Source organism: Rhinolophus sinicus, chromosome 14, assembly GCF_057876585.1.
Source record: "Rhinolophus sinicus isolate RSI-liver-muscle chromosome 14, RSI-T2T, whole genome shotgun sequence".
Lineage (NCBI taxonomy): Eukaryota > Metazoa > Chordata > Mammalia > Chiroptera > Rhinolophidae > Rhinolophus > Rhinolophus sinicus.
Window position 1 is genome coordinate 46,056,655 of NC_142514.1, and position 12,002 is coordinate 46,068,656.

Below are 12,002 nucleotides of genomic sequence, written 5' to 3' on the forward strand. Positions count from 1 at the left end.
TACTACATGTTCTTTAATTTATTTCATTTATTTGATGTCTACTTTATTCATAAGAGTTTTAATCGCAACCATTACTTCCTTGCTGAGTGATCTTGGGAAGTTACATAATCTCTTTGACATTTTGTTCCTCATCCCAAAAATGAAAATAATGCCACCTGTTCCAGCTTCCTCACAGGGTTAGTATAAGACTCAAAGGAGCTCATGGAAACTATAATGGGCCATACAGATGAGTAGACCCAAGCTAGTATTTTTCAAATACCTACTATATATGTGATAGGCACTAGGCTAGGCATTGTGCTTAAGACATGACAGAATAGGGGCGGCCAGTTAGCTCAGTTGGTTAGAGTGTGGTGCTCATAACACAAGGGTTGCTGGTTCGATCCCCACAGGGGCCAGTGTGAGCTGCGCCCTCCACAACTAGATTGAAACAACTACTTGACTTGAGGCTGATGGGTCCTGGGAAAACACACTTAAGATAAAATAAAAGTTAAAAAACAAAAATATGAATGACAGAATAGTAAGTCCCACTCGCTACTCACCATATAAAAACCCCTAAAATCTCATGCTTTTTCCTCTTTGTTCTTTCCCACCTCTCTGTTTATGATCATCAGTTACAACCATTCACATGCTCTATTGCACTTTGGGGTCAAAAATCTGTATTGTAAGTTTGAGGAACATTCTTTCCTGAATAAAATTACCTAGGGGCGGCCGGATGGCTCAGTTGGTTAGAGCGCGAGCTCTGAATGACAGTGTTGCCGGTTCAATTCCCACATGGGATGGTGGGCTGCGCCCCCTGCAACTAAAGATTGAAAACGGCAACTGGACTTGGAGCTGAGCTGCGCCCTCCACAACTAAACTGAAGGACAACGACTTGGAGCTGATGGGCCCTGGAGAAACACACTGTTCCCCAATATTCCCCAATAAAATTTTAAAAAAAATACCTAGGATGCATTAATTGGTTGGCAGAAAAGAGCATAGGCAAGGGTGATGGGTAAGATGAATAGTGGCACTATAGCTGCCTTTTCTTTATTCTACAAAATACTTCTGGGTTGGGGCAGTGGTGTGCTGTCTCATGAGAGCAATTATAACATTTCATGTTTGCCTACCCTAGAAATAGAGAAGCCCTCTTCTCACCCTGCCCATCACAATCCACATGCAAATATCCACCATCCCTTCCCCTTCTCTACTTGTAATTACACTACTCGTTGAGGGCCAAAGCAAAGTCCTCCAGAAGGACTGTTGATACAAGGCACTGTAGTCAATGTTTTCCATGTAGATGTAGGTCTGTTTGCTGGGATGCACTTACATGATATAATAAGACAAGCCAAGGGGACTAAGCGTGACTAAGGACACTCTCATTTTCATAATTCTGGCTTTCAGAATTTTATTCACTAGTCAAAGAGAAGTACACACATTTAGTTACATAATCCTATTGAGAGATTCTCATTCACCTAAGTTTATTGATTAATCTCTTACAGGGAAAGTATGAAAATTTCTCCCTTTTAGAAACGTTTTTCCTGCCATATTCCCCTAACCCTGATAAGAGGAGCTCAAGTAACACCTTAAGGAGCCTCCAAAACCATGGCAAGTTATTTTCCAAAAAAACTAGAACTAGAATAAAATTTTCACCAGATCGCTGAACCTAGGGACTTTCAGGAATATTTCTGAAAAGAATCATACATGGTTTTCACAAGAAATGGGGCTTTTCTCCTCCTGTATTTGATGCATATTTTTCCTGAAGTACAGCGTCTCTTCTGTAATTATGGAATATTTGCATTCCTATGAAATTAATGTTATTTAAGAAGTGATTGTAAAAACTAATGGTGTCAATGGGAGGGAAAGCATTTGTAGAAGGTTCCTATTAACAGGGGGAATAAAAGAATTTATAATGTATAAGTATATCTTAGTTTTGAAAATGAGTATTATATTAGTTGACCAAATAATCTTTAAGCAAATCCTAAACAGCATATAAGACTAGATAAAAATACATGAGATTTTAGACCTGTTATTATCAAATGAGAAATAAGGCACAAATTTTTAATAAATTGGTATTTTTCAAAGTACAGAATCACAATAAACAGTGGCACAGTTCATAACTGCCAAAAAGAACCACAAGAATAAGTTGTTAGATGAACAGCCAGCCACTCAAAACAAACATGCATGTGTTCCCAATGCTGCGTGAATAACAACCTTTCTCCTGCAACTGATGTATAACCAACAGCTGCATGTAATACAAATCATGTTCTCTAATTACTCTACCTCCATATATCCTACTTGTACTGTGAAAACTCTCACTGTAAGAGAAATGCCTATTCATTATACCTGCCAGCCTCTATACAAAATTCAACTAGGAAACTCGATCACAGCAAAACTATAGTATCTCTTTGTCCTTCAAGAAACCTTAAATATAAGGGATAGGTGAGGTGGTGCAGTAGAATTCTGGCTCTGTCACTTACTAGCTCTGTGACATTATTGAGTCTCCCTGAGTCTTTGTTTCCTCATCTGTACAGTGGGGATAGTGATACCCCTCTAGGGTGTTTGAGAGAATTAATTGCAATGCTATTAATCTCTAAGCACAAATATTTAGAATCCAACGAATGATAGCTACTAGACAAGTGATTTCATGCTGCCCCCCCAAAAAAAGCTCCATCATCCAGGAAAACAGAATGGGGTTTCCTTCAAGAAATTAAAATAGAACTACCACATGATCCAGCAATTCCACTTTTGGGTATAAGGAAACAAAAGCATTATCTCGAAGGGATATCTGCATTCCCATGTTCACTGTAGCATTATTCACAATAGCCAAGGAATGGAAACAACCTAAGTGTCTCTTGATGAATGAATGGATAAAGAAAATGTGAGATAAATACATATATATATCACACACAATGGAATATTATTCAGCCGTAAAAAAGAAGGAAATCCGAACATTTGTGACAACATGAATGAACCTGGAGAGTATTATGCTAAGTCAAACAAGCCAGAGAAAGAAAATACTGCAAGGCTGTTAATTTAAACCAATCCAGCAATTATGCAGGATACAAGACCAACATGCAAAAATCATTTGTGTTTCTATACATCAGCAACAACACAACCCAAAAAAGGAATGATGAAAGCAATTTCCATAGCATCTGAAAGAACAAAATACCTAAGAATAAATTTAACCAAGGAGGTGAAAGATTTGTATACTGAAAACTACAAAACATTGCTGAAAGAAATTAAAGAAGACCTATGTAAACAGAAAGATGTCCTAAATTCATGGATAGGAAGATTTAATGTTGTTAAGATATCAATACTGCCCAAAGTGATGTACAGATTCAACATAATCCCTATCAAAATTCTAACAGCCTTTTTGCAGAAATGGACAAGCTAATCCTCCAATTCACATGAAATTGCAATGTATCCTGAATAGCAAAAACAATCTTGAAAAAAAAAAAAGAACAAAGTCAAAGGACTCACAGTGCTTAATTTCAAAACTTATTACAAAGCTCTAGTAATCAAAGCAGTGTGGTATTGGCATAAGGATAGACATATACACCAATGGACTGGAATTAAGTGTCCAGAAATACACCCATACATCTAAGTCCAATTGATTTTTTGGCACAAGGGTGCCAAGTCCATTAACTGGGGAAAGAACAGTTTTTTTCAACAAACAATGTTGGGACAACTAGATTTCCACATGTAAAAGAATGAAGTTGGACTCCTACCTAACACCATATACAAAAATTAACTCAAAATGTATCTAAGAGCTAAAACCATAAAACTCTTAAAAGAAAACATAAAAGTAAATCTTCATGACCTTGGATTTGGCAATGTGTGCTTAGATATGACACCAAAAACACCAGCAACGAGTGAAAAAATACATAAATTAGACTTCATCAAAATTTAAAACTTCTGTGCATCAAAGGGCATTAGCAAGAAAGTGAAAACACAACCCACAGAATGGGAAAAAAATATTTGCAAATCATGTATCTAAAAGGGGTTTAATACCCAAAATATATAAAAAGAACTCCTACAACTCAAGAACAAAAGACAAATAATCCAATTTAAAAAGTAGGTTAAAAAAAAAAAGTAGGTAAAAGACTTCAATAAGACATTTCTTCAAAGAAGATAAACAATGGCCAATAAGCACATGAAAAGATGCTCAACACCAAGGACAAATGCTGCATAATTTCACTTATGTGAGGTATCTAAAGTAGTCAAACTCAAAAGTTTTTATCACAAGAAAAAATATTTGTAACTCTGTATAGCGATGGATGTTAACTAGACTTATTGCAGTGATCATTTCACAAATATCGAATAACTATATTGTACACCTGAAACTAATATAATGTTACATGTCAATTATTTCTATGAAAAAATAAAATAGAAATAGTCAAACTCATAGAAATAGAAAGTAGAATGGCCATTGCCGGGGGCTTGAGGGAGGGGAAATGAGTTGCTTTTCAATGGGTATAGAGTATCAGTCAGGCAAGATAAAAATGTTGAAGAGATCTGCTATAGAACGTTGTGCTTATAGTTAACAATACTGTACTGAATACATATATTTTTGTTAAAAAGTTACATTTCACATTATGTGTTTTTACCATAATTTTTTAACAAGATGTTCAACATTGTCAATCATTAGAAAAATGCAAATCAAAAACACAATGATACCACTTCACAACCACTAAAATGGGTATAACCAAAAACAGAAAAATAAAGTGTTAGTGGGATGTGGAGAAATTGGTATCTTACATTGCTGGTGAGAATGCAAAATGATATAGCCATTCCTCAAAAAGGTAAACATACAATGACCAACTGACCGAGCAATAGTAATTATAGGTATATGCCCCAAAGAATTTAAAACAAGACTCAGATATTTGTGCACCAATGTTCATTGCAACATTATTCACAATAACCAAAATATGAAACAACCCAAGTGTTCACCAGCAGATGAATGGATAAACAAACTATTGTATATATACACAGTGCAATATTATTTAGTCATAAAAAGGAATGAAGTTCTGGTACATACAAATACATGGATAAACCTTGAAAACACTGTGTTAAGTGAAATAAGCCAGACATAAAAGGACAAATATTGTATGATTCCACTTATATGGAGTATCTAGAATAGGTAAGTTAATAAAGACAGAAAGTAGAGATTAGAGGTTACCAAGGACTGGGGGGATGGGGGAATGAGGAGTTAATGCTTAATGTTTACAGAGTTTTTGTTCGAGGTGATGAAAAACAAATCTTAGAAGTAGTGGCGATGGGTTACACAATACTGTGAATGCAATTAATGCCACTAATTATACACTTACAATGGATAAATTGCAAATGTTGTTATATATTTCACTATAATAATTTTTTTAAATTAAATTCATTGTCTTTCTCTTCCCTCCCCACAAAAATGCTGGGCCATCTACAATCAAGGTAGTCATACAGTTATTTTTTTTCTCTTTAACATTTCTCTGAGCTCATGCAGGCTAAAGTAGAATTTGAAAGGGAGATGGGCAACAATGGAAGATAAATTAACTTGATAGTGTGGAACCAGAAAACCTATCTACAGTAGCTTCAGAATATCTATAATGGGAGGAGCAGCGTAAGGTTGGCATCTAGTGGGAAGAGGAGACAGCTCTGGGAAACTTGTTTTGAAGCTGCATTTGCAGAGCAAGCGTATTGTTTTTTCATTAGAATGTACTTACTTGGGGAGGTTCTAGAAGTTAAGAAAGGACATGAATACCACAGCAGGCAACCCTTTTGGTGCTGCCACTGAAATTGATCCAACTCGTACTGTCAAATAGCTTCTTTCACAACCCTTCCATTCTCACAGAGATTGTGGCATTTTCACTGCCAGGGCCCTATAAAGTGATGTACTTTATATTGAAAAATTCAATTCAACTCGGTATTTATTATCTACTGACTATGTGCCAGGTACTGAGTGACACTCTTGCAATAGAGTAATTTAAAAGTCCAATACTTCATGAAGATGGCAATGTTGCATCAGTGACTATTAACTAGGTTTTGGATTCTGTCATGAAGGACTATAATGGAAACTGATGTTCTCAGTCAAAATAACAAATAATCTTTCATTCCCCAAAGGCAAAGTTAGATAGGAATTTCCCTAAAACTTACATAGTTATTCTGTAATAATAAAAATTTTTTTATTTCTTTCAAGAAGGCTTGGCATTGTCTTGGTCAGCACCAACTTTATGATTTGGGTTTACGATGTAAGTAGTGTATTAGGCATCTCTTGCTGCATAAAAAAAAATCACCCCAAAACTGGGTGACTTAAAACAACAATACTCATACATCGTCTCTCACAGTTTCTACAGATCAGGAATTTAGATAGGGTGTAATGGGGACAGTATCCGCTCCGTGATTTCTGTGGCTTCTCCTAAAAGGCTTAAAATTTGGACTCATCTGAAGGCTTATTTACTCTCAGCTGATGCTGACTGTTGGCTGGGTATCCAGCTGAGGCTGTCGGCCAGAACACCCATACGTAGAGTCACCTTGTGGCCTAGGCTACCTCACAACATGGTAGCTGGGCTCCAAGACCAAGCATCCTGAGAGAGAACCCAGTGGAAACTGTCTTTGTGTAACCAGTCGCAGAAGTAATGCAACATCACTTGTGCTGCATTTTATTGGTCAAAGCAGTTACAAATTTCTGTGCAGGTTCAACGCAAATCCCAATGAAAAAATGTCATCATCACATGGTAAGAAAAACATGTGGGATGGGGTATGTATCGCTTCCATTATAAGAGTATATATACATATTTGGAAAATATAATATGCCTGCCACAAACACGGAGAGGGATGTCGGGGGTTTCCTGTTGCCAAAAACTTTGGCTTACTCTCTCTCCCTCTTTTAAACTTGCTGCTAATTGGGGCTGACATTTATTTGAAGTCTTGTGTAAAGCACCTTCTTCAAAGAGTTTTATTCAACTATTTTTAAATAAAAGGGAAAGGTTGATTTGGTAAGAAGGCAGATAATGTGGCAAGATTTACACAGAGCCATCTTGGTGAAAATTGTAACAGATTGACTGATAGATAGGTGGATTGGTACATACCTCGTTTTTTCTTCTACCGTGGAGTTGAGGTGGCTTACTCCTACAATTTTAACTTTTATTGCCATTAGGTACCACTCTCCCTATGGTTTCTCTTTGGTTAAAAAGGATTTTAATTCCCACCTCTATAGTTTTATGATGCTATTCTCACCACCTAAAATAATACAAACATATTTGTCAAAGTCTTTTGTTTCCAGGCATAGATATTTACTAAATCTAGTTCAATTAATGAAGCCTTTCTTGTAAAGTCTGAAAAGGAGTATTTTTCTGACCCAGATATTGATAGAGCCAGACTTCATGAAAACAAGAGCTAGAAAGAAAGCTTAAAAAAAAAAAATCAAAATTGTCTTCTCTCTCTTATAGCCCATAAGGTCTTTCTCACTTCTCCTTCTTTGTTATCCTCTATCTCTTCCTTTTCCTTTCCCTTCTCCTCTCTTCTCTTCTTCCCTCCCCTCCAGCCCCCATCTTCTCTCAACAAGCTTCCTCTGGGTGCCCAACAAACTTCCTCTGTATGGCTACCAGGCTGAAGTCTATATCTTTAAGGTCCACCACTTAACAACAGTACAATCTCTGGTCTCAAAGGATAAATCCCTGAGAGAGAAAAACCTAAGTGATCACCCCACCCCCACTAATCATCTGTGGTCAGGAAAGATAGGGTCACATTATATAAATATGGCTGCTAAATCTCACACATAAGCAGGGACTACACGCAGGGCAGGCACCCGCAAACATTATTCTACACCAATTCTTTCTTTCTTTTACAAAAATTGCTGAATAATATGGGAGAAAAATCTCTCAACCATGAATATCAGTGCCATTATTTCCCCTCCTAGCTGGTATTTTCTCCCTGGTTCCTTACTCTCCCACACTGTCCTTTCCTTCACAATCAAGTTTCATGAAGGAATTATCTATGCTCAGTGTTTCTAATTCTTACTGACTTATTCATTTCAAAAACAAGTGAATGAAGCTTCTGACCTTACCGTTCTGCTGAGACTGCCCTTGCCATTCCATACTTCTTGTTCATTCAAAAGGACACCTGACAGTCCTTATCTTGCTAGATATCTCTGAAGTGATTGACTCAATAAGCCGTTCCCTTCTTTATCATTCTTGTGACCTTTTTTCTTTTATTAAATCTCTCACTGTTCCTTTCAAAGGACCATCATTTACTTTGCGGATTTTCTCTATTTTTATTATTTAATTAAGTTCCTTTTTATTATCATTTCCCCCCTTCTTTTGGGGGTTTATTCTGATTGTAATTTCTTGAACTGAATCTTTAGTTCATCAAATTTTTTAGAAAATGTTTTATTGTGGTAAAATATACATAACACAAAATTTACCATTTTAATCACTTTTAAGTGTACAGTTTGGTGGCATTAAGTACATTCACATTGTTACATAACCACCACCATCATCCATCTCCATAACTTATTACGTCTTCCCAAACTAAATTTCTATATACATTAAACAATAACTCTTCATTCTCTCCTGCCCCTGGCCTCTGGCAACCACTCTTCTAATTCATTAATTTTTAATATTTCTTATTTGCTAATATATGCACTTTGAGCTATATATTTTCCTCTAAGTATATTTGTACTGCTGTATGTTTTGCTATGTAGTGCTTTCACTGTTATCTAAATATTCCACAGTTTCTATCAAAATTTCTTCTTAGATCTGTGAATTTAGAATTCCAAAATGTAAGGATGTTTAAACTCTCTTATGATATTCATTTTACAATACAATATGAATATACATGTTATATTGTATTATTACCAGAAAGTGTGTTCTGTATGGTTTTGGTTCTTTAGAATATGTTGATCTTCCTTTTGGCCCAGTAGGGGTCCATTTTTTAAAGTATTACACATATGCTTGAAAACGATGTGAAGTATCAGAATACCTCATTGAAATGGTGACTTAAGCAATGAAGGCCTTTACTTACATTACATAACTAGAAGTTTGAATGAAAGCTGGACACTTCAGCGTTGAAAGCTTAGAGCTTTCAGAGGTATCTCAGCATCTCAGCGGTGTCATCCAGGTCACAGGCTCTATTTTTCTGTTCCTCACATTGGGTCAAAAGATAGAGAGGTCTTTGGTCCTCATAGTTGGTCAAAAGATAGAGAGGTCCCAGTTCCAAACACAACATCCTCATACCGTTGTTCCGAGAAGAGCAGAAGGGGATAAAAGGCTTTCTCTTCATCAGCTCTATTATTTTACCTAAGAACAAAAATTTTCCCAAAAGCTCTACATCAGTCATTCCCTTACGTCTCATTGGTCAAAACAAATCTCATGGCTATCCCAAGATTGCAGCAAAGCAACCAGAAAACAGAATATGGCAAGGGGGAACGAGACATGCATGATGTATCCCCTTCCATGACGGAAGCTTCACTACCTCAAATAATTGGCTTCCTTAGTCAACAGGAAACAAGCACTGGCATTTCTTATATCTGCAATTAAATACTTAGAACCTGAAAGTGACTTTCTCTCAGAGCCGATTGGCCAGAACTAGTTACATGGTGCTGCCCAGTTACAAGGGGGCTGAGAAGTATAGCTTTTCAGGTGCCCAGAAAACGATGTTGGTGAATACGGTAATGGCTACCACACCATCCATGCAGCTTTTTATTTCTATAATATTCTTGTTCAGAATACTTGCGTCCTTTTAATAGATTGTTTTTAGAGCACTTTTAGGTTCACGGTAAAATTGAGAGGAAAGTAGAAAGACTTCCCCTGTGCCCCCTGCCCTTCCACACTCACAGCCTCTCTCACTATCAACATCCCCACCAGCGTGATACATCTGTTACAATCAGAGTGAGCCTATATTGACTCATCATTATCACCCAGAGTCCATAGTTTACATTAGGTTCACTCCTGCTGTTGTACATGCTGTGTTTGGACAAATGTATAATGGCATATATCCAGCATTATAGTATCATACAGAATAGTTTCCCTGCCCTAAAAATCCTCTTTGCTCTGCCTATTCATCCCTCCCAACCTCTTTACCTCTGGCAACCACTGATTCTCTGATTGCCTCCATAGTTTTGCTTTTACCAGAACATCATGTAGTTAGAATCATAGAATATGATTTTTCAGATTGATTTCTTTCACTTAATAATATGCATTTAAGTTTCCTCCGTGTTTTTCATGGCTTGATATTTTATTTCCTTTTTTAACACTGAGTAATATTCCATTGTCTGCATGTACCACAGTTTATTTCTCTTTTACCTACTGAAAGACATCTTGGTTGCTTCCAAGTCTTGGTAATAATGAATAAAGTTGCTGTAAAATCTGTGTGCAGGTTTTTGTGTGAACATAAGCTTTCAGCTCCTTTGGATAAATACCAAGAAGCATAATTGCGGGATCATATGGTAAGAGCATATTTAGTTTTGTAAGAAACTGCCACACTGTCTTCCAAAGTGGCTGTACCATTTTGCATTCCTCCCAGCAAAAAATGAAAGTTCTCACTGCTACGCATCCCCACCAGCAATTGTTGTCAGTGTTTTAGACTTTGGCCATTCGAATAGGAGTGTAGCAGTATCTTATTTGTTTAGTTTGTATTTCTCTGATTACATATTATGTGGAGCATCTTTTAATATGCTTATTTGCTGTTTGTATCTCTTCTTTGGTGAGGTGTCTTTCCCTCATTTTAATTGGGTTATTCATTGTCTTAGTATTGAGCTTTAAAAGTTCTTGGTATATTTTAGATAATAGTCCTTTATCAGATATGTTGATGCAAATATTTTCTCTCAATTTGTGGCTGTCTTCTCATTATCTTGACAGTGATTTTTGCAGACCAGAAGTGTTTAACTTTAATGAAGTCCAGTTTATGAATTACTTCTTCTGTGAGTCATGCCTTTGTGCTGGAGCTAAAAAGCAATCGCCATACCCAAGGTCATCTAGATTCTATCCTGTGTTGTTTTATTCTGAGCTTTATAGTTTTGCATTTTCTGTGGTCTGGGATCCATTCTGAGTAGATTTTTATGAAGAGTATAAGGCCTGTGTTTACATTCATTTTTTCGCATGTGGATGTCCAGTTTTTCCAGCATCATTTATTGAAAAGACTACCTTTGTTCCATTGTATTGCCTTTGCTCCTTTGTCAAAGATCAGTTGACTACATTTATGTGGGTCTATTTCTGGGCTCTCTATTGTGTTCCATTGACCTACTTGTCTATTTTTCAGGAGTATCACACTGTCTCGATTGCTGCAGCTTTATAGCAAATCTTGAAGTCATGTAGTATCAGTCCTCTGACTGTTCTTCTCCTTCAATATTATGTTGGCTATTATGGGTCTTTTGTATGTCCATATAAATTTTAGAATCAGTTCATCAATATCCACAAAATAACTAACTTGAGATTTGTATTGGGTTTGCAGTGAATCTATAGATTAAGTTAGAAAGTACTAACATCTTGACAATATTGATTGAGACTTCCTAGCCAAGAATATGGAATACCTCTCCATTTATTTAGTTCTTCTTTGAGTTCATCAGTTTTTTAAGAGCAATACATCACATTTTTATTGTGAAATATTTCAAACATATGGAAAGTTCACAGAATAGTTAAAAAAAAAATACATACTAAATATTGTTATTTTGACATGTTTACATAAATTCTTTTTCTTTTTTTAGTTGATTCATATTTTTCCCGTTTTATTTTTACCATCTTAACCATTTTTAAGTGTACAGTTCAGTAATACTAAGTATATTCATGTTATAGTGAAACAGATCTCCAGAACTTTCTCATCTTGCAAACCTGAAACTATACACATTGAACAGTAAGTCCCTTTTTCTTCCTTCCCCCAGCCCCTGGTAACACCATTCTTTCAGTATCTATGAATTTGACAACTTTAGAAACCTCATATAAGTACAACCATACAGTATTTGTCTTTTTTGACTGGATTATTTCACTTAACATAATGTCCTCATGGTTCATCCACATGTAGCATGTGTCAGAATTTTCTTC